Source organism: Bacillus rossius, chromosome 5 (assembly GCF_032445375.1).
Source record: "Bacillus rossius redtenbacheri isolate Brsri chromosome 5, Brsri_v3, whole genome shotgun sequence".
Lineage (NCBI taxonomy): Eukaryota > Metazoa > Arthropoda > Insecta > Phasmatodea > Bacillidae > Bacillus > Bacillus rossius.
This window is the reverse complement of record NC_086333.1, coordinates 46243309-46267545: the sequence shown is the minus strand read 5'-3', so window position 1 is coordinate 46267545 and position 24237 is coordinate 46243309. Positions and strand designations below refer to the sequence as shown.

The 24237-nt window shown below is 38.2% G+C and overlaps 1 protein-coding gene across 2 annotated transcripts in view; it reads left to right on the top strand.

Moving 5' to 3' along the window:
• The window catches only part of LOC134531772 (growth factor receptor-bound protein 14-like), a 648199-nt gene that overhangs the window by 420274 nt on the left and 203688 nt on the right, over window positions 1-24237 (top strand). The gene's annotated exons all lie outside the window — the stretch shown is intronic.

Genomic DNA, 24237 nt, shown 5'->3' with positions numbered 1-24237 from the left:
TGCCCTTCTTTCACGCAGCAACGGAGCAACGCATCGACATGATTTTTTTTTTTTTTGCAAATAGATAGTTTATGGGCTGGAGAGTGACATAGACTACATATAATTATGAAATTCCATCCTTAAGGGAAAGGGAGTGAAAAAGGGGTAAATTCAGTTTTATAATAGAAAATAATAGGGGGTAGACCATAGACATACAAACAGTGAGTTGTGTCATTTTTCTGTGTGCGCCACACGGTCATCTAGTAAGGTCAGGCAACTTCCTATCCTTCTTGGCGAAACCCACCCGCTTAGTGAATCTCGCGGCTGCTAGCGAATTAAAGGCGCTAATAACAGTTTATAACTTCGTCAATAGATGGCGTTGACTTAAAATTGGTACCGCGCTGTCGTTTCGTGTGCCTAGGTGTTACCTGCCGTCCCACAAAATGAAGCTGAAGATTGGCGTCCCGGTTTTTGCTGATGTGTAGCCTTGGTGCGCCGATATTGCGTGCAATCGACGAGACTTAAAAATTAAATTTTCTCGTTTTTCAAGTGAATGCCCTACAGATTTGAAACTCGGTGATGTTCCTTATATTATGATGTGTTTAGGCCGGGAATCGCCGGTAATTCAGCTAGGAACAATGTGAAAGTGTGTTTGTTGGTTTTTCTTGCTTTCACGATATGAGTTTTGCAAATGTATAGTTTATGGGCCGATTAGGGACATAGGCTACTTTTTATCCCGAAAAATGCATGGTTACTGTGGGATAGATGTGTACAGAAAACTTGTTTCTATGTTCAGAGATCATTGGTATTAGTGTATTTCAAGATGTTAGCGATAAAATGTGCTACTGTACTACGGCCTCAGATATCCAATAGTGGAAATAAATAATCTTAAAAAGATATTAGTGTCTTTATAGTGTTTATGCTGTTTATTTTTCTCTGCGTAGTAGCCGCTGCAAGATAATCCAGCTACGGCGATAAGCATTTGATTATTTTCGACATTGACGTCCTGACTGCGATTTATGGGTCGCAAATAAAATCTATTATCTATCGTTCGTAATTACGGGTGTTGGTTGTCGTCCACGACTTTCCGGCTAAGCATTTTGTCAAAATTCGTCAATTCTGATGGCAGCTCAAGTGTAAAATCAATAGTGACGTACAAATTCGCTCCAGGGCATACTTATTTCGCAAGCGACTAGTTCTGGAGTGCCTCGAGCGCAAGACTCGACGGCTTTCACACCGGCAAATCATCGAGTGCCTCGTTCGTATTCATCCATTCAGACAGGTCGGACACAAATTTTCGGGCGTTGCCCGTTTTCGCTGCGGGCGTGGGTTTATCAATACGATTCCGTATGCAAATGTTAAAGTTCGGCGGGGAGGTGGGATTGTGTGGTGGCGCGCATTAGACAACTTCGTTTCACTCAGAGTTCAGTGGCACCGACTGCTGTTCCCGGTTTTCGTTCTCGTAGTTTCAGTTTTCTTTGCCCCGCTCAGGTAATTTTCTTGTCTCTTTATTGTTCTCATATATGTGTGTGATATATATATATATATATATTCGAAGCAACCACTGCACTATTTATATTTTTGTACCTCAGAGCGAAACGAGCCAATATCCAAATTGGTGGATATTTTTTATTGCAGATACTCTATTATATTAAATTTTCGTTTTCTGTCAAACCATAACTACTCATAAATGTTTCTGAATAGTTAGTGAGAGTTGATTGTAAAAGCTTTAGTTTAGCCAGAGAAACGTGAGTTCAGTTACAAAGTTGTGCTTGTGTGGCTATTGGGAAATGTGCCTCATTTCGAAGAACTTAATTAATCGTTAAGTTCCTTCTTGCTGCAACACGAGTGTTTAGGTTAGTGTAAAAAAAAACAGTATCATCGAAACAGCAATTTTTTTTCACCGTACTGTAAAGTTACCCAGTAGTTTCTCGTTTGTTTCTGAGGTAGGTTTAGGCTTTATGGCTGAATAGTGTGTACGCTTTTAAAAATATGTTATCAGTGCGTCATGGCATTATTTTCAAGCTGGGTAGTTTTTTTTTTCAGAACAAAAATAATATCTGAAATGAGTTGTTTTACCGTTTGCGTGTATGATTGCAAAAGTTTTTTTTTCACTGCATTTAATTAACCTGGTTACGGAACTAAAACTCTATGTTTCCCTTGTGTGTGTGTGTGTGTGTCTACACGTGTTCTCTCCACATCACTAGAGACCCGAAAAATTCGCGGGTTCATTTCGTGTTATGCTAAAATTCAAATAATTATACCTTAGTGCTGCTTCTGTCATTGGTTCACTGTTAATCTGGAGGACTGAGGGCCAATTAGAGACCCTCACTCATAGAAGTGTCGGATCACAGGCCACCCAGTCGAGACGACTCACAAGTCAGCAGCCAATGAACAGTTGGCATTTGCCCGAATGTGTAGAGGGAATTGGAGTATCTATCCTGGAGGTCATTGAACCCGCGAATTTTCCGGGTCTCTCCACATCACACATGTAAGTGAGCACGTGCGCCAGTTTGCATGTCGGCTTTTCAGCGAAGCCTGTTTCCTGCGCGAGCCGCCTTGCGCGCGCTTGAAGCTCGGTCGTACTTCCACTGATCTGTGTCCTCTCAGGCCCCTGCATCCCCAGGTCTCTCGCTGCACTGGACATTTCTCTTCTTCGTAAATGGAACAGATATATTTATGTAAAATTACAATATTCCTAAATGTATACATTTACATAAAAAAAAACTGTTTTAAATCACAATGGTTTAAATCAAGAGGTTTTTATATAAAAAAAAACAAAGTTTTTTAAATGTATTTTTAAAAAGATTATCATAATAAATGTTAATGAAATGTCTATTCCCACTATTATAACAAAAATAGTTTGCTCATTAATGTTTCTTGTGATTTACGGTAACAAAATATTTATACACTAATCATTATCGTATCATTTAAATTATCTGGATAAGTTGTAAATTATACCCAGATAAAAACTCCTCTAAAATTAAGTTGAATAGTAAGTTGTAGTCAAAAGTGTAAAAAATAATTAATAAATTTATTATTTAAAAAAATTCCTATTTTGTGGGAAATCCCTGACTGTATTGTAAATGCCCTTTCTGTGGGAAACACCCATTCTATGGAGAATCCTCCTCCTGTGGGGAAATACCCTTTCTATGGTTAAGTCCCAGTCAGATGTGCAGATTTTCTGGTCTTCAGTTCTTTGATGTTACAACTTTTCAGGTTCAACATGAGTGGCGGAAAGAGGGATGTTGTATGGCTTTCATTTGAACATGTTCTACCAAAGGAGAAGAAACGGGGAAAGTTTTTTGAAAAACAGATAAATCGCCGTAACTCCCATAATATGGAGAGTATCACATCCGTTTGAACGTATTATAACTTGTAGGAGTAATAGCAGAATATTTTGTTTGAACGAGTTTTTGATACGATCAGCCATAAATGCAAGGGTTTGAAGAAACAAGGGTTGGAGGACAAAAAAAATAATAACTCCCTTCGTAGGCACAACATCGAATTCGTTAAGACATTCAATGTTGGATGCATTAAGTTAAAAACATTCAAAATATCTTCGCTGCATGGAATAGGATAAAATGTTAAATCGATCTTTTTTTAATATTGGCGAACAGATAGGATGTTATGTATGCTACAGTAAGTTCTTAAAATGTTCCAGGAGTTTATAGAAGTTTCCAAAATATTTTCAGAAGAAATAGGTTCTTCTAAATCTACCTACCCGTGTAGGCTATGCCGAAAGAGATTTTTTTTTACTTTAAGCCTTATTAGCTGATTTAAATTATCATCGATAACGTCTGACTATATGATGCTCTTCTCTACTTCGGTTGCAAATAATTATTGTTAATTCATTTAAATTCCCCTAATTCTTGTGCCAGTGAACTTATTATCTTCTGTGCAACAGAAGGATAATATTTCACAAGTTTATTGTTATTTATTTTAGATTTTTGCTTTTTGTTGTTAGATTTACAGACGTATAGAAGTAGGTTTTGTATTCTAATGTGGATTGTTTTTGTTTGATTCTATTTAAAAGGGTTTAACTTAAACGTTTTGCTATCGCTGCGATGTACGTCCGCCTATAGACTTTATTTTGTAAACGAGATAAGACAGGTGTTGGAATGAAAATCTCGTGTACAACTTTTAAAATTGTTAACTCCGTAGGTATAAAATTACTTTTTTTTTCTGCGTATTTGAAAGAAAGTACATGAAATTGGAACTCCTTTGGTATAATATTACTTTTTTTCTTTGCATGAAGCTGTAACATTCAAGATATTATTTTTTGTGTATTCTAATGGAACATGGCGTTATTTAGCTATGAACCCAGAGTTTTCAACTGGTCTACAGCAACATGTAATATTATAAAAAAAAATTCTTTTCATATTTTCCTCATAGGTTGGTAACTGTTATAATAATTGTGGATATACATTTTGGATAACACGCATGTAAACACGCGTGCAAATAACACAAAACCTTCGGTAAGCAAGTCCCACTTGCACATACGACACTTTTTTTGTTTGTTGTTAACTTTAATAACTTAAATCGAGAAACATACTAAATAAAGTAGTACCGTATTTTAAAATAACACGCATCCTTGGTAAAGAGGTGTCTAAGTTAGATCTTCTTGATTTAAAAGTGACACCTTCAGTGAAATTGACCTCAGAATCCACAAGCTATTTTATATGTGAAATATCTTTGCTCTCTGTACACGGCATTTGGTTGGTGTGATTTCGTGAATACGACAGAAATCAAGGAACGTAAATGCGTAACAACCACAGTGCTGCCATCTGTGACGGATGGCGCGAACCAAAGTTCACAAAGCCAAAGGGAAACTTATTAGTATTCTTGAATTAATGGTATTAAATAACTTTATAGTATTAATGAATTTAAACGAGATGGGCAGTATTTAATAAAATTCCTTTGTTGAAGATCAAGTCCAAAACCAGGATTTAGTATTTTTTTCAAGTATTTTTCGATTTTATCGGAGCAGTTTTATTATAAAGTTTAACCTTTTTTCTCTGCAAATCGAATGATTCCATAGTCAACGTGGCTGCTGCGGCAGCGAATTTAAGCAGCCTAAGAAACCTGCTTAATCAGGAGTGTAATTATCTGTGTCAGTGAGGCGGGATGATAAGTGTCACGCTCGCTGGTGCTTCTAGCGAGGTGTCGCCTCTGAAACTGGCGCGCCGTCTTTACGTCATGCATAGGGCAAATGTGAGATTTGAGTAGAAACCGTAACATCATAAGGTTGAAAGAAAAAAAAATATATAGGTGTATTGCAAGTATTTTTAGTGCTTTCAGAAATCTCTACTGGCAGTTTAATGCCTAAACATTATTCTGAAAACATTTTTTTTTGCAGTTTTACACTCTCATAAAAATTCTGTTTTAAAAAAAAAATCCGGAAACATCTACCAACCAAACCTAAACGTATTCGGATATATTGAGCAGTTTTCAAATCGCGCGGGTTCTTTCTGAATCTCTGGTAGGCGGGGCATATCGTGCCTCGTCACACGCGTCGCTGTAGTTCCAGCATTCGTGGGTATGCTCGTAGTCTGCTGAAGACGCCATCTTGGGTGTTCAAAACATAAGCTCGGCACGATACAGGATCTAGCTCGGACACTTGCTGGAACCAACTTTCGGATTCTGGTCGATCACGTACTTGATGTATAGTCAGTGTGTCCTGTCACATGTCTGAATCCTACAGTTTTTAATATTGTTGCCAAACGGTCCAAGTTTCCTTCTGTCGACAGTGTTTACGAACAACTTCACGTGGTTGTTGCTGTTGTTGTTCGTAAACAAACACCACGTGATGCTTTGAAAGTGACATCGGGAAGTGGTTACCACTGGTGCTTCTGATAAATGCCGAATTGGGACTATAACGTCACACGAGACCAACAGTTACTCCTAGTAACTTCTTATAAATAAAGCCTGTTTATAATACCTGACTATAAGAACGCAAAACATTTAAAAAAAATTCCTGTATGCCTTTAATACTAATTATATGAATAAATAATGAAACCTAAATTATACCTAAATATTGATGAATAATAGTTTACCTAAGTGTTAGCTTCTTCTTTCACTTTTACTAAATACAAAAAAAAAATAGTTGTAGATCAACAGGCATATTGTTTTAGCATGTAGTAGCTAATAAAAACGTGTTTTAACCTACGATAAGGATTTGGGAGAGTGTAATCTATTTTCCATTGGACCCACCGATGCATAGGAAATTTTTAAATTCTATTTTGCATATCGCTAATCTCTTCTGCGAGTTGAATGTTTTACAGCTGCTCCAGAGGGCGTGTTAAAAAATCATTATTGTTTTCTTTTCGAATCGTTATAATGCGGAAACTTTTGCTCCGGAAAAACTAGTTAAAGACTTGTAAATCACTTGGCACCCTCCGGTAGCGCATCCTACTTAAAGTTTACTGGCAATACTGGTAAATTTTTGTAAATAATTTTTCAGTTTTTAAAACTATTATAGAAGATTAAAGTCATAATTATCTGAACATGGAATACATTTTGCCGAAAACGCTTTTTGGTAATCATCACAATGAAACTTACAAATAATTTGTAAAATTGCGCGATCGGAAACCATAATTAATAATTGTTTCAATTTTATTTTATAGAACCATAGAATAAGAGAATAACAAACTTTATCGCGTCAATCTTTTAGTTTTAAGTAACATTAAAAAATATATTAAGAAAACATTTAAGTTAGTTAATTTCTATAAACGATGTGCGACTAGTAGACGTCAACCTATTTTCAGGCCTTTTACTTCGTTTTTCTTATTGTTATAGGAAACAAATTTTTGGAGTTATAGCGGCACAAATTATTTTATTTTCTGTCGCCGTGAGAAGTCTTCGGAAAACTAATAATGCTTCGGGAACTAAAGGGGAGGGGGTTTATAGCAAACATGGAAAAAAAAATTGCGTTCGTGTCGGCGAGTGTGAGATGAGCCCCATTACAACTCGCTGGCGTGTTGTCATGTTGCTAGGGGAGGGGGGGGGGGATGTTTGAGTGAAGTAGTTACTTGTCAGTAATGACCTTCATTCCTCAGGTGAACGACCCACAGAGCCGTCCCCTCCTCCTATTCTCTTTCTCTCTCTCCTCTCCCTCCCTCTCTATCACCCTACGGCAATCTGCTTCGCCAGTTTCCTTTTCCCCCCACGCACACACCCAGCCTTCTGCAATTCCTTTCCTGACACCCCCCCCCCCCCCCCCCTCACCCAGCCCAGTCGTGCCCGTGGGCAACTGTCTTACGTCTCACTCCTGGTGCCTCCCTTTGATCACCTGATGTATTGCGAGCCGAACTGCCACGGAAAATCACGAACTTTACCGAACGCGTCGTTGCACCGAGACTCAGAAACTTATTTGCCATTAATAAATATATGTGTTAGTGACAGGTTGAGTACATTTATTTCTCCTAAATCCGAACCCAGAGATCAAGAGTCAGAAATAAACTAGTATAGTAGCTAAAAAAAACTCAGAACTTTTAAACTTTGAATAAACATTTAATCCGTAAATTATTCATTTTAAAAACTAATACTTAATTTTTATATGTTTTCTATAGTAAAAATTCAATTTTTGTGTCAAAAATATTTTCTGGAATGCCAAGCAAACATTTTGAGAGCACTGTAGGTGGTGGCAAACACGACAAATCATTGACAGCTCTTGTGGAATAAATAAGGTAGTCCCAGTCAACTGAACAAGTGCTAGTGCTTCAATTTCTGAATTTCCCTTCCCGTAATATTTTCCCGCGATTGTCAGATCATTAGAATACCAAATATTTTATAATATTTGAAGGATTTGATGGGCATATATAAGCATACATAATATATACTCTCTCACACACGTTTAAAAGACCGCGCTACTGTAAAAATACAAACAGAACATTCGTGGTCCATTTTAGTTGACTTCTATAATATATGACAGTATGTTTTAAACAGTAGGACTTCCTTCTCGGTAAATAGTATCCAGCCTGTTTATTACGCCCATAAGTTTTTAAAGTTATACTTTTTTAAGCGTGTTATGAAGAGAAAAAAAGAAATTGAAATCTTATATTTAGTGATTTATACTGAATACTGGTCCATAAGTTTCATTAAAAACATTTTTATTGTGAACATTAGTTATACAAATTGTGTTTATAAGCTTTTTCAAGTGCATTTATATAAGTGAGTTTCTATTCACGTATGTATAACGATGTCATATTGTTAGTAAGCTTTAATTGTCGTTGGCAGGGAGTGTCTGTTGAAGGTTTAGTAGTCACCTGGCCGTTTTCATGGGAGTGTTTTTGAGGTTATTTTCCCGTATTTATAATATATTTGCAGTGTAACTTATTTAATAATAAGTTAAAATAAATTAAATAGAATAAAAATCCAGAATATTTATTGATTTTCATTATTAATTAATCACGAATATTTTACTAAATTAAATAATAAAATCGATACACGTGTTTATATTAATATTGAATGCTGAGTATTTATTAATTTTAATTTTATTGAATTTGTACTTTACCAACCGTATTTATAGCAGTAATATCCGTCCAGTCCTTTTATTATATTGTTTCTATTAATTATTTGCATGCAAAATTTAAGTTAGTTTTTTTTTTATTACGCCAAGTAATTATAACTTCTAACGCGCGTACATAAATACAAGCAACCATTTTTTTTTTTAATTCATTTCCCATTCAAATGTCTTAGGGCAGTAGGTATTAATTCGTTGTAACTGATAGTCAAGACTGTCAGAATTCGCTTTATTTCCCTGTGGCGGGTTAAAATTAACAATGGAGTCAGTCAATGTAAGATATTATTGGCTGCTGACAAATTTCACTTTCTCTCCTGGTCGCACGTGACTCGGGTATTTGACTTTTGGGCGGGGCTAGTAACTTGCGATTCAGTGACAAGCGCCCTTCAATGTACCGACATTTTCATCTAGATTGTCATCAAGTAATGATGAAAACGCAAACTATGGAGGTCTTTACTTGTGTTACGACAAAAATCTTCTAAATGATTCGTGAAAAAGGGTGAGAGAGAGAGTGTGTGTATGTGTTTGTGTGAGCGTGTGACAGAGCGAGAAGAACTTTATGAAAGGTCTATCCGAAAGTGTTGAGTTGACCTTGAGGCAGAAATAGCGAAATTTATCAATCCAATCAATCACCATTTTTTCACAGGAACTGAAGCAATCGCAGTATTGCCTGCAGGTACAAGTAGTGCACCTTCACACGTGGGGGGGGGGGGGGGGGGGGGAAGAGAGAATTAATTGAACTCCGTTCAGTCCCGAACACAACCGAAGCTCGCCAGCTCGCTTGTGTATATTTGCGGTCGGAATAAACACACACACACACACACCGCTGTGTCATATTTTATACATTTTCACGGTATCAGAATATGTATTTTAAATGTTACTGACCTGGTGTACCAACCTTTAATTTTAGTTACGATCATCTAGATGTGCGAAAATCAACCTTTTTTTTGGTGGGGGGGGGGGGGGGGGGGAATTAAAAGATGAGATTTGCCCAGAATTTTAATAGTTTAAGGAGTACGTGTTGTTACGAGGGGAGGTTTGGTTAGCCAGGTGTGTTCGCTCCACAATTTTAGCTTTCTCCGATCGTGGAATATACCACCCGTTAATCCGTAACTGTCGGTAATCCGGCATCAGTAAAGTCCCGAACGTGCCGGATTATGGGAAGTTTCGTAAAATCACGAAGATATTCGTAAATTTCCGAAGATCATTGGGTGACCAGTTTTCTTCGTAAATTTTAAGTCTGATTATTTTTTTTTTTTCAAACAAGGATTGAAATCACGAAGTTCTCGTTGCTCTTAGTTACAAACTCCTGCTCTTATTGTCGCCTCGTATGTTGAAGCGCGGGTACCGGCTTATCGGCTTATCTACGTTAATTCGGGCGGGCGAGTTTTTTTTTAGAGTGCCATCGCCCTCACAACCTCCCCCCCCCCCCCTCCTTATATTTCACTACTGGTGCGGTGCCCCGTTTCCTCTGTTGGATCACGGCGATAAGATAAGGTGGCGTGATGCCCACGCGTTGGAGCGCTGCTCGCCGGATGATGATGTGGTCATAGATAACACCATACAGAAAATACCACCACTCCTCGGTCCAACACCCGGAACTTTACGCGGGGTTTAGCAACTATGGCTGCATTAAAAATATCTTCGGGTTCCCCCTTTTTTTTAAATGCGTAACATCTTAGCTCACGGTATACGGCATTTGGTGGGAGTATTTTCGTAAATGGAACGGAAATGTATAACCACGGTGCTGCCATCTGGTGGATGACGCAAACCAAAGTTCACAAAGCCAAAGGGAAATTCTTAATTTTAATAAAATGGCAGTATTTTAATATAATTTCTTTAAAATCAGGTCTAATACCGGGGATTAGTATTTTTTTTTCAATTCTTTTGGTTTTTATCGAGGCCGTTTTTTATATAGTTTAAAATTTATGTCTACAAATCGAATGATTCGATAGTCTACCTAGATGCTCCGGGTAGCGAATTTTAGCGGTGGGTGCGGAAACTATGCCGGGGGTCACTGTACCATCTCCCCTTCTGTTTCCGCCGGTGCGGACACGCGCCCTTTCATGACGTCACCGCACTGTCTCGTCGAGGGTGGGCGGGGACGGACGCGACGCGCGACCGAGGGGTGCGACGGGCAATACCTCGCGCGCTGCCCGGCCTGACATGAGCGACGCTTCGAGCCTTCATCGTGGCACTTGTCTCGGTGCCAGCTTTGAATATATATACTGTATAGAAGTCGCCAGCCCAGGTTTAAATTTCTAATACGGTTTTGAGGTAGTTGGTTAATTCACCGCCGCAATCGCCACCATCTCTAGGGCATCGACTCGTGGTGGTCCCTGGCGGACAAGTGTCGAACTCTTCAAACACCCCTTCCCCCTCCCGTTGAACGACCTTGAGCTGCAGTGAACGATGGATGAGGGGTGCGGGGAATGACAGCGGGCGACAGCGCTGCGCTCTAACGTGTAAATAACAACTAAGACGATACAGGGCGTTACGGCAGCGCACTGCAGCGGTGAAGTTCCCAAGCTGCTCATCATACGCTCCTGAAAAAACGTAGAGTAAATCCTATCCACTCGCGACTTCTATACAGTATATATATTCAAAGGTGCCAGTCAGTGATACCCGTTGCCCAACCTTCACTCGCAGAGCGACACGTGGTGTTTGTTTACTGACACTGACAACCGCGTGGACTGCTTTACAAACATTTGCTGACAGAACAAGGGTACGTAGACGACCGGTCAAAACCTTTGTCAAGTTACTATACAATGAATGCGCCATGTACTAATGACCCAGTTACTAATATTTATTTTTAGCTCGTTACCTGAGTCTCTGCTTGAAATTTAATGCATGAACGTTTTAAAATGCAGTTTTTAGAGGCCTGCATTCTAAACGAATAGGTGTTTTTTTTTTAACAACAGAATTCAAAGTTATATCCTGAGAATAAATTTTTTATCTTGTTTATACATGAGCGGAATCACAATAGGAAAATAAACTTTTAATTTTAATGTATTATAATAATGAGTAGGTAACTTAATATAACAGTAAAAAGTTTACTGAACAGTAAATGTGATGCAAAATAAGTCAAATTTTCTCCTTTCACACGTATCGAACTTAAGCCATACATGTATCCAACTTAACCCATAGCCTTACAAACACACCGAACATTTTTGGAATCATGCAAAGTGTTTTTCTTTCAGTTAAAAAAAAGGGCTTTTGAAAATAAAGTGTTTGTGCGGATACGTTGTTAGTTGGAACAGGTATGAGGCAGTCTATAATTTGTACAGTAGTTGCAGGTAATGAAAAAAACTGTGAGATGTCGATTCAAAATAATGTCCAGAATACCTGAGAGCGTGAAAGAGTGAAAAGAGTTGTACAAATGTACGTGTTTTGTTTATCAATCCTCCATGTTTAGTGATATACCATCTAACACCCAGCATTTTCACTTACCATATTTAGTTTATCGTGTAACAGCCCTAAAACATGTAAATTATTGTGAAGATATTTTAGTTATTCCCTTGAGGATGGTAAAATTTTATTGTGTGTGTGTTTGTGTGTTCTCGTTCGAAACCACAAACATTCAATTTTAATATCCTGAATTTTAACTACTAACATGTCTATCGTTTTGGTACCTCATGAACCAATTTCCTGGCTATGCTATAGAAAATATACTAGAAACCAACACAGGACAGCTTCATGATTTTTGTGTGATCCACCTTTGTTGTCGTCCGAGTGGCCGAAGATGAAATTATATTTTTGAAAATTTTCGTTGCCAACTCTGTATAGGAATGTAAATTTAATATTTTTTGCTTATCAATTTTTTTTTATTTTTCGTTTACAATTTTATTGCAGAGTTAAATCCTCAGTGCTTCAAATTGTATAACAAAGGTAAAAAAAAGTTGTCGCTAGAAAATAAAATAAATTTACTAACTAATAAATAATAAAAAATTGTGTTCATAGGCGCCACGCCAGTTAAAAGTGAAACTTCACAGATAGAGTTTAAAAAAAGAAATAAGGTACGAATATTTATGACACGTACACGGTAAAGGCGAGTTTAAAGGTATGTGAGTGTATACGAATGTGTAAAAGTATCCGATGTAGAAGTGTACTAGTGTGCATGTAGGTATGCAAGTATGTAAGTATGCAAGTTTGCTATATGCAAACATGCTACGGGCATATTGGTTCTCGGGAAGTACGGTAAGTTGATAGTTAAGAACTACAAACAAATTATCTTTGAATTTTTTTCGTTGCCATGTGAGCGATACAATTTCCGTTACGTTAACACATAGCTATAAATATTTTCGCATAATAAAATTCATTTGTCGAAATAGTAATGGCTACTTAGCAATAAGTAGAGACCTGAAAAATTCGCGGGTTCATTTCGTGTTATGCTAAAATTCAAATAATTATACCTTAGTGCTGCTTCTGTCATTTGTTCACTGTTACTCTGGAGGACTGAGGGCCAATTAGAGACCCTCACTCATAGAAGTGTCGAATCACAGGCCACCCAGTTGAGACGACTCACAAGTCAGCTAATGAACAGTTGGCATTAGCCCGAGTGGGTAGAGGATATTGGAGTCTATCCTGGAGGTCATTGAACCCGCGAATTTTTCCGGTCTCTAGCAATAAGTCGTCAAGTATTCACGTCATCATTACAAAGCTAACACTTCAATTATTTTTTTTTTTGCTAGTAGTAATGGGTACACCCAACAGATAGCGTCACATGTCGCGTGAAACATGGTCTCAGTTTCCACTGCAAGAGTCGCAGTTCTGCATCTCCCTCCTTGTTCTATGCGCGAGCCGGCGGGTCACGTGATGTGGCCGCGCGCCTCGCGGAAAGTCGGCTAGGGAAACGGCTGTTGGGAGAGGTCAGCGACCAGGCTTCGCGCGCGGCCCCGATCCAGCGAGGACACACGCGCGCGCGGGCCAGTCGCCATGGAGGAAGGAAACCCCGAAGCGCGGAGGTGCGACTGCTTGCGGCCACGACTCGAACCGTTGTTTGTAGTCAGGGGTGCCGCGTCTGCATGGTTACGTGGTAAATGTGTGAAGATGTTTTTTTTTTTTTAAGTGAATCTTCTATGCTGAGGGTGTTACCATTTTCAAGCGTTACGAAAATTACGATCGCATGAGGGGAACAGTTTGGTACGTGATGGGGGAACCTGTAGAGGAGGAGAGTGCATCAGTGGTGACGCCACTCCAACGCATGCGCTAGCGGTCGAATGGGAAGACAGCAAGGGGGATGGGAGGGGAGATAGGTAAGTAGCGTAGCATGCTATATGCTAGTTGTAACGGCCAGAAGGGGAGGGGTAGAAATGACGCAGCAGTGATGCTACGGAATTCTAACACTGCTTGTGTTTGTCTACTCGTCAGTTTTTTTTTTTTAACTTGAGATCATACACGCATCCTTACTATTCTTTAATTATCATCTCTTGTTTAATAAAAAGTACCAATAATTTATTTATATCTATATCTAATAAGCAAAATGTTTCACTCCACATACACATTTTTGTTTTCTTCTTCAGCTAATTGTTGTGCCATATTGGTTAGACGCCCAAAACATTGGCTGAACATAGTGTTTGCAATATGGATACAGTTGTAAATTATTTTTTACGAAAATAATTTTTTTAACGACTAATATTTTAATTTTTACTTAATAAACATCAGGCGTGGTTAAGTACAGTTTCCGCAATGTTTTGGGCCACCATTGGCGAGGTAAAAAATGACTTCCGTCACAGAATGCTGGCATGCCGTCTCCTAACATTTATCTAACTCCATGTTTGTAATAATGGGCAGTGTCACATTGAGGCCCGGAATAATTTATTGTGTAAATGATCTACTGATTTTTTTTAAAAGCCTAAGAAATAATTTTATTTTGGCTACGTGGTAAACCTGACACCAAAATGTTTCAATAAATTGACAATACATAAAATGCCTTCAAAAGAGCATTACTTGTATACAGGATAAGACATTTTCGACCGACAAACGTCAGATACCGCTAGAGGTTCATCACAAACAAAGAATCTGAAAAGAAGAAAAAAAAAACGTCATATTGTCTAATGTGCTGTGTGATTGAAGCTGAACAACATATGAATTGCAAATAATATAGGAAGTTTTTAAGATGGAGCGCTAAGGGTGGTATTCCAAGATGTTCGGGTAAGGTAGGGATTAAGCGCTGCCTTGTTGGGATACAACTGTAACCTAACTCGCGGGCCGTATTCCAGGACGTGTCCAAACCGAATCCCAGTAAGGTAACAGATCAGCATCCGTTTTAATAAATGCTGCCCTGCGCAAGGCTCTTTCTAGCGGACGTTTCATATCCATCAATAAAATTCTTATGGAAAATATTTTGGCAATATCAGTACCATCGCAAATAAATATAATGTATTTTCTAAAATTCTCATGTACTCTTAAAGTTGCGATTAATTTTATGACCATTAATGTGTAAAAAAATGTATTCCAGGATAGTTTATCTACCATTACGCTAAATTTGGCACACCAGTACGTTGGAACGTCCCTCGATGTTCACGAAAGACACTATATAAGCGTTAATGACACGAAATGCGATTCCGTTATCTGAACGAAATGGCCGAAAAAGTGAGCTCTACGCATTCGCGGAAGTTAGGGCAACAGATAGGTAACGGAAAGGACACCAAAACCCGTTCCCTAAAAATAAGGGACTGATTGTGTCCTATCGTGCACTAGGAATACGGTTCGGGTACAGGTGTGGCATATGCAACATCTAAACCCTTATTTTTGTATTTTGGAATATCGGCCTAAGTTTCAGGCAGACGCTGTGTAAGTCGCGTGATATTATATTCTGTACACGTCTGTCACGAAAGCTTCTTTGGTAAATGCGCACTGTTACTGCTGCAATTTTTTTTCTGCCTGTTCGTACACCACTTAACATATCGCGGTTCTTTTTGTGGTCTGTTGAATCTGTAATCGCAGCACCTTACTCGCTAATGGCCACCATTAAAGTTCAGGCATGATCTCGGGTCATGAGCTGGTTTGATCACAGTTCAACCACATGTCCTGTTGCACCGTTGTGTTGAGAGCGTTAAACGAAGATCATTGGGAACTTCGATGTGAACCGACTTCATAGAAAATGATCGCGGATCGACACTGCGCGGGCACACATGGCCGGCATTTTCACTGAATTCATGCACGTTAATTTAATCAGAAGTAGATATTGGAGTATATTACATAATTTCATATATATATATATATTGTAGGTTACAAAAATATTACTTATTCTTGTGTTACAACCTCTTCTCACGCGAAATACCCATGTTTTAATAGTTTATTTCGTTATCATTTACTTTCTACATTACGTAGAATCAGTATTTTTAGTCAAAATATATATTTATTTCCGACTTATTCGTTTTGTACAAACTTTTAAATACCTGCAATTTTATTTTCATTCGTTATTAGAATTCCAATATGAGGCAGCGACTGTATGCGCTGCTATCTTGTGATAATCGCACCAATTAGTTGCTCGCCGTGTCACAGTCGATTGTGGCGACTTCATATCTTTTCAGCCCACCAACAGAAATGCACCTAACGTTTCTTCGACACTGCTGCTGCATGCTGTCGCAAGATTGTAAATGTTTTAACTATTGTACGCGCGAGCGAAGATAGTGCAGTCCCGGTATGTTTTGGCACAACGTTTAGAGGAATGATCCTTGGCTCATTCTTGGGCTTCGAGGATTGAAGAGTAGAATTGTGCAACTGGCCACAACGGTCAACACTGCGCTAGTCGCCCTAAGCCAAACGTGTGAACGTATAGCAAAACTAAACACCCACTGTGATGCACAGCAGACCCCTGGTTGATGGTGTGTTTTGACTGCTTTTCCGCGGAGCGTTTAGACGCCAATGCACTGCGATAGAGACCGGAAAAATTCGCGAATTCATTTCACGATAGGCTAAAATACAAATATTTATACCTCAGTGCTGCCTCTGCTATTGGCTCAACACTCACCTGGTTGACTCTGGGCCAATGAGAAACACCCAACCGAAGCTTTATCGAATCACAGGCTGTTACGTTGGGACGTTTCACAAGACAGCAGCCAATGAGTGGGCGGCATTTGACCGAGTGTACGTAGAACTATGGAGTTCATCCTGGAGGTCATTGAACCCGCGAATTTTTCCGCTCCCTAGGGATAGCTCGTAGTCTCAGTCAGTGCAGCGGTCCCGTATTGCGCTTATACTGGTCGCGCCCGTAACTTTGCAGCAAACAGCAAAATAATTCTGTCCCTTATCAGCATATCTATAGCTCTCTTCCTTGTATCTAAAATAAACTTAATATCACTTCGTGCAATAGACGACTAATTGTTATATTGTTATGCGCTTCAGCTATCAACAGAAAATACAAAATTCCTATAGGCTTACACTGTTTTTGGCTCATTATATAGTGTATTTAATGGACGCATTTGATTTGGAATGATTTGCCGACAGCCGTGTTAATGTTGTCGGTCGTGTTACTATGAAAGTATGCTATTAACTCATCCAAAGACTTGTATGAGACTTTAGAGTTTGGGCCTAATTATTGGGTTATTGCAAGATGGAACACTTGCAGGGTAATTACAGACACATGTTTATTAGCAAAATTTGGACGTTTTTCGGCGTCTCCTACCACCCAATTTGCGAACATGCTGTGTACATGCCTACGTGTGGTGACTTCCTCGAAAACAGCTGTAACGATTTTGTTTAAATTAACAGAATAGCTATTTTCCAGATGCGATGGATCTAATTACACAAGGCCTTCGCGGAGACAGTAACCCCAGTGGTGAATCGCGTTTCTCTCCTTGAGGACCTGAGCTCCAAAGTTTGAAGTTGGTTGACAGTGGTCCTCGAAATAACGACAGTCAAGTGCCGGGCAAGTTCCGTAACTATGCATGGGCACTGTGTTTATGCAGTTTCTCCAGTCTCGTATGATTTCAATGTTGGCATTACTAATGCCCAAGTGGCAAAATATTACAATTTTTTAGTTAGGAAAAAAAAAGGGGGGGGGGGGGACAACTCGTTACCCTTAATCACATGAAAGTCGCTGTTAACCACCGGTTTTTTTTGTTGATAATATATACAACCCCATGTGTGACTTGCTGTTTAACGGACAGGCTTATAAAAATAATTTGAAGCCCCAAATAAAAAAAAAATTCGGCGCCCATTTAGAGTGGGTTTCTTTTAATGTCTGATTGCAATACTTCGGTTATAAACTAAAATTGAGCTAAGAAATTAAATAAACAGTAAATTTTTCACTTGTCTTTTTCTTATTATCTTTCCATGCTTTATTGGGTATATTGGGTAGATAAGATCATCAAATTTGGCATTTTATGGCAGTTGGACGAGCCAGTGTACAAGACGAATTTGATGATTCTAGCTATTTTATCAATATTGTTTATAAATTCTCTTTGAATAATATTAATATCTTGTTAATATAATACAACACAACATACAAATCAAGTTTTTAACATGTAACCACAAGTTTGTCTTCAGAATTACATTTTTTTTCTTTCAAAATTGACATTGAACATTGTGACAAACGATATCGTAACATGACTTCCATCATTATTCCTAGCGTATTAATCGATAGTAGTATTTTGAACGTTGCTTAAGCGTGTTTGCATCATGGAAATAAGTCAGGGAGTTGGTGTGGGCAAACTTTACCATTTTGATATTTGAGAACCCTTTTTTTTTCCATCTGGATAGAAAAACATATATAGACTATATATTAAGTGAAACGCGAATTTCTTGCATGAAGTAGTGTTAGCTTTTTTTTTTAAACATTTGTCATTTACTTTATCTCGGTATTTTAACGAATTTTTTTTTCTTCTGGCGAGTTCTTTTAAGCTATTGAATAAATTTGTGGCGTAAGCTTTTACAGAGATACGGTGACTTCAACTTGAGCAGACACTCAGACTTATATCTCCATGGATTGCATGTCTCCTTCTCCCTTGCTCAGACTGTTTGCTTATCAGACAACACTGCGACACAGTGTGCCGCAAACTGTATTGTCATCATAGCAGTTGCGGGCCTCGTGGTCCGTATGCCAGAACAAAGCATCGAACCAAGGGCCCGCGAAGAGTTCCAGGCCGCGGATTGCCGCCCACTACCTCTTGTTTTAAAATAGAGTTTATGTGTGGATGTCTGTGAAAATATGATGCTGAGTTACTTCTATCTCCCCTCTCCGGACTTCTTCTCCAAGGGAACCCAATCGCATGGCATTGAAGAATGCCGCTTCTTCGGCCGTTCCCTGAGAGCTGTCGCGGAAGACGATTTGTCAAAGTCACGCCGCGCCCTCTTCAAAGAGTGGCTGTGACAGCCTTCAGGCCCGACCGCGACTGGAATTGAAATGTTTTATCCTTTTTTTTCTTCTTCATTTTTCTCTCCCACGAGCTGCAAATTTATTTTTCCCTTTTTTTTTTTTCCTCCCCCCCTGAGTTCTTACTTGTACGTGGGCGCAGGATATCTGTAAAACCTTGTGACAGTTCGATTTATTCTTGAACAAGCGACAGCAATTGCTGCTCCAGGTTAGTATTTTATTTTTCGCAACAGCCAAATAAAACTTCTAGAATTTTGAAGAAAAAAAAATGTTTTTAAATTGAATAGTATCACGTTTACTGTATTCGTAGTTCTCCAAGTTTGTAGATGATGTTCTTCACTGTAATGGTCCCAACACGCGGTGTGTTTTTGGTCTTCAAAAATTATGTAAAATTGCATATTCCTCTACTTTACAAAAATTCTACACAGGTCTTAGGTCTTTTGCTTCAAAAATGTTAGCTAGTATTCCAAAAAAAAAAAAAAAACCAGAAACATCTTATATAATTCAATCTAGTTATTTCTCAGTTATCTAAATTATGAGATTTTTCTAATATATAACTAGAGTTTTTTTCTTTGGTAGTTCTTGTACATTTAATTTTCTTTTAATTGGGGTTTTTAAATATATGTATTTTGAATTAATATTTCTTTTCTTTATCTTATCTAGCAATTATTTTCAATTTTAGAAAATATTGTATTTAATTTTTTGTGTGATTCTTTTATAACACAGGCACCCTCAATTATTTCAATGTGGCCTGCAAGTGATCCATCTGGCAATAACCCAATAATTAGGCTTAAACTCTTAAGTATCATACAATTCTTTGGATGAGTTAATAGCATACTTTCATAGTAACACGACCGACAACATTAACACGGTTGTCGGCAAATCATTCCAAATCAAATGCGTCCATAAAATTCACTATATAATGAGACAAAAACAGTGTAAGACTATAGGAATCTTGTATTTCCTGTTGATAACTGAAGCGCATAACAATATAACATTTAGTCGTCTATTGCACGAAGTGAGATTAAGTTTATTTAGATACAAGGAAGAGAGCTTTAGATATGCTGATAAGGCACATAATTATTTTGCTGTTAGCTATGCTAAAAATAAAGGAAAAAAAACCTGATAAACAGCTGAAATTACACTACGAATGCGAAAGTGTATCCAAACGAAAAACGGCATTATGTTTACCAGCATAAATATTTTTTCCAAGTCGGTAAATATTTATGAAATTTAGTTCTGTGTGGTTACCGTTTCGCTTTCCGTCGTGCAGCACGACACGACGAAATTAGAAATAGAATCTATTTCTTGCGGACCGTCGCCGTCGGAGCACGTATTTCGTCGTGTTGACGTCACGGCGAGCTCGCATTTCATTGGGTGCTGAACGTGTCGTGCCTGTCGTGGCATTGCGACTCCAGCTTAAGTCACATCGTATGTTTTCACCTTAATTTTTTTTTTTTTTTTTGATGAACGTACGGCCGAAGTTCATCACTGGAATTCTGACTGACCGTGTAATGTCCCAGCAAAGAGTCTAACTTCAATGAACTAGTTTCAACCAGCCAGATCGTGAAGGTGGGGCTTTTGACCTACCTCGGAAGCACAGTCTTGTGCACACCGGCTTACGGTGCGAGGGGTTCTGGGTTCGAGTCCCGGGCGTGAATTTGTGAGTGTCGAAAGAACACACAACGTCACGTGTAACCGTCACTGAAATGGTCAAAAAAACAAATGAACTGTGTCACAAATTATAGTCTGTCTCGCGCTTGGATGGCAGCAGAACAGACAGGGCTGGTGCAATTGGCGCCCTAGGCGAAAAACCTTAATGCCCCCCCCCCCCCTCCCCTTCCCCGCCGGACACCCCAAAAAATTTTTTCCTTGTCTCAAAATACATCACGTAAGCCTAAGATTTTGTCAACAATGAAATGTAAGCAGGCTTGTGTTTTTTTTTTACTTCTTTACTTATTACAAATCATAAACGGGTCACTGTGGACTTTAAATAATTACTTATATCAATATAAACATTCCAATCTGTTACAAAAATCCATTTTCATCTAGTTTCAATAATCGTTAAACATATATATCAGTTGTTATGTGTCGTGCTGTTGCCGCCCCCAGCTACTTGGCGCCCTAGGCGGTTGCCTAGTTCGCCTGTATGGACGCGCCGGCCCTGAGAACAGAGTAAATAGCACCCTCGGTTGCCAGATTTATGCTGCTCGGCTTGCTGACATAACGAAACCGTATTTTGTATACCGTCGTTAATCATTAATATTTTTTATGTGCTTAATCTTAGCTCTCGGTTTACGGCATTTAGCGGAATTAATTTCGTGAATGCGACGGAAGTCAAGGAACGGAAATGTGTAAAAAACTCGGTACTGCCATCTGTAGCGGACGGCGCGAACCAAAGCTCAAAAGCCAAAGGGAAACTTTATAGTATTAACTGTCTGCTGAAGTTTAACAACATGGTCAGTATTTCAATTAAATTCCTTGTCGAAAATCATTCCCAAAGCTGGGGCTTAGTATTTTTCAAGTCTTTCCGCTTTTATCGAAGTCGTTTCATTATATAGTTTAGAATTTAATCCTGCTAATCAAATTATTCAATAATCGTCGTACGTGCTCCGGCAGCGAATTCTAGCGGCGGGTGCCGAAAATACGTGTGATTCATGTCAGTAAAAGTTGTTTGAAAACACAATTTGCGTATATAAATCGTGTTCGACATTATTTTAAAGAATTCTACGTTAAATTTCGTGGCTGAGGTTCGTATAGTAATTGTATTTGCAACACGAGAGCACATTAATTTGCTTGTTGCTGAGTACTGAAATATTAGTTGTTTTTTTTATTATTTTCCTATGTGTTAATTATTCTAAGACTATATTGTCTATTGATAATATTATTGCAGTTGTATTCATTATTTACAAAAAAATCCTTTTATCTGTTAAAACTATTTGTAAAAGTCAGTCACTCTTAATAAAAAGGTATTTCAAATAATTATGTAATATGCTCAAAATAGCAAAACGTTTTAGTTGTAAATGTTTAAAAAAAACTGTATACAAAAACATTTGAAAACAAACTGGTTAATTTCAACTACGAATATTTTAAAATAAAAATTGAATAATATCAGATGATGCGTTTTAATATAACAGGAAAATATATTTACCAAATTATCATTCCAATTTTTTTTTTACAAAATAAAATGTTTGAGACACATTAAAAAAAATTTCATTACATCACAAAGTGTGACAAAACCTATTGTGACCTATGGCGTATATCTGGCAACACAGCAAAGAGAAACAAGGACAGCACTTTGGCAAATATCGTGTATTTAAAAGAGAAAGTAAATGCCTATTTAAATGCACACTGTAATCTAAGGTCGGGGTGCTAATCATTTAAAATAAAATAAAAATTGCATATATTGTCTCCCACCAAATCGACCCGATTTCGATTCCCACCGGGGTTTTACTCGAGATATTTTCGCAAGTGAAAAACGTAGCAGAAGTTTCCGTGAGCGGATGTGTTTCCACGAGATCCTCCTTGTACCTCCACACATTTATTCCATTCTCCTGTAATCTATCCTGGATTCAAACCGTTATCAAAGTGTATTTTTAAGAGTGTAATGCTGACGAGGCTTTGAGGAGACCTCCTGGTCGGGAGCGCGGGGTCACTAGGGGCGACACCGGCTCGCACATCGCACGCTTATTCGCCCCTACGCGCCAGGCACAGACAGAACTGGCATGCAGCCTCCTCGTTGGTAACGCACCTCTGTGAGACTTCAAGCGGCGACTTTATACTTTTAAGATTAAATATTTAAGATAAAGGCTCCGTATACGTCCCTATAACATTTGGAATACTGTGAGTAAAATTTTTCATTCCTAAAAAATTCCAGTGAAAACACACCTTTAAGCCTTTTTCGCTATCCAAAAAATACTCGTTATTGCTCTTTAACGATATTCATATTCTGACACTTTTAATAATTATATAATTTAAATTTAAATTTTTTTTGTGGTTCAGTGATCTTGATTTAGGGAAACGTGCATTAGTTTTCTCCATGTGCTCCTGATTATGCGTGTCACTATTTTGTTGGTTTTCTCCGTGTGGTCCTGGTTATTCTTGTTGAGACTACTGCTGATATTATCCGAGTGTTTCTGATTATTGCTGAGAAAAAAATTCCCTACATGTAATTTTTTTTTGTACTGAGACAATCAATTTTATTCAGTCTCGTTTAGTTATTGAATATCTGTTACTAAATGGACACTTACAATATTTTTATCAAGTGAAATTAAAAAAACAAACATCCATTACTCAGACAAGTATTATGCCTTGAGACAGTTGAGAAGCACTATCATGCAAGACGCACTTCCTTCTCCTTGATGTCTAGCGAAACCTTCCTTCTCTTGCAACTGTGAGTGAGCGTCCCGCATAAAAAGTAAATAATATTTACCTCAACACAACACGTGATGCCAATTGTTGGCGGGAATAGGAACTGATTGCAGCAAGTTTCTTGCATGAGGTAAATTAACTATCGCTAGCGAAATATTAAAAATTATATTTCTCGTAATGGTTCCAATTTAAAGACTCAGTAAACATATGATATTAGACTCAGAAACTAATATGAATTCCTTTTCGATGTCTGCACCTGTATCGAAAGGAAACAGATGTTAGTTCTGCAGCAAGGAATTTACTTGAGAAAGAATTCTAGATAACACGAGAAGAATGACTTGTGTTAAAAATCCGCGACGAAAAATGATAAGTCGCGTTCGTTTTAGCAAGTTGTTCTCGCGAAGAGAGCGCTTAGAAAGACACGGCAGAACTTGTAATGCCAAGCCAACTTACAAGATAAAGAACAATGATGGACCTACTATTCTAAAGAAGAGTGTTCTGTATTACGTCAATAATATGCCTTGTCTTGAGCGAGATTATATTCATAGCTCTCCTCATCTCGACAAAGAACTTAAATTGAAGGACGTTTGATGATTTATCAAAGATTGAATACAATGAAAGTATCATTGCCGTGAAAAGTGAGAATACATTCAAGCCGAATTCAGGTAGATCCTTCATACTTTGTAAAAATGATGGACTCTTGAAAAGGAAGTTTGAGGACAATAAAAAGGCTTCGTCATCAACGATTTCGAATTCTTACAGTAATCCGGGTGAATACGCTGACTTCTACGATGATGGGAACAGTGAATCTTAAACTGGTAACAAAACCAAAGACTGTGATGAAGCACCTAAGCTGGCAAGATCGAAAGCTGTGATTAAGCCCTAGACCAAAAACGATGGAAACGACGTGATAAAATATGTTATTCTTACGATGAACATTGGGACGATAGTAATCTTAAAAAAAAATATTAATAACAGACATTCTAGGAAGATGACGATAGCAGAAGAGATTGATTATATGCCTTGGGAAGATCCTAATATA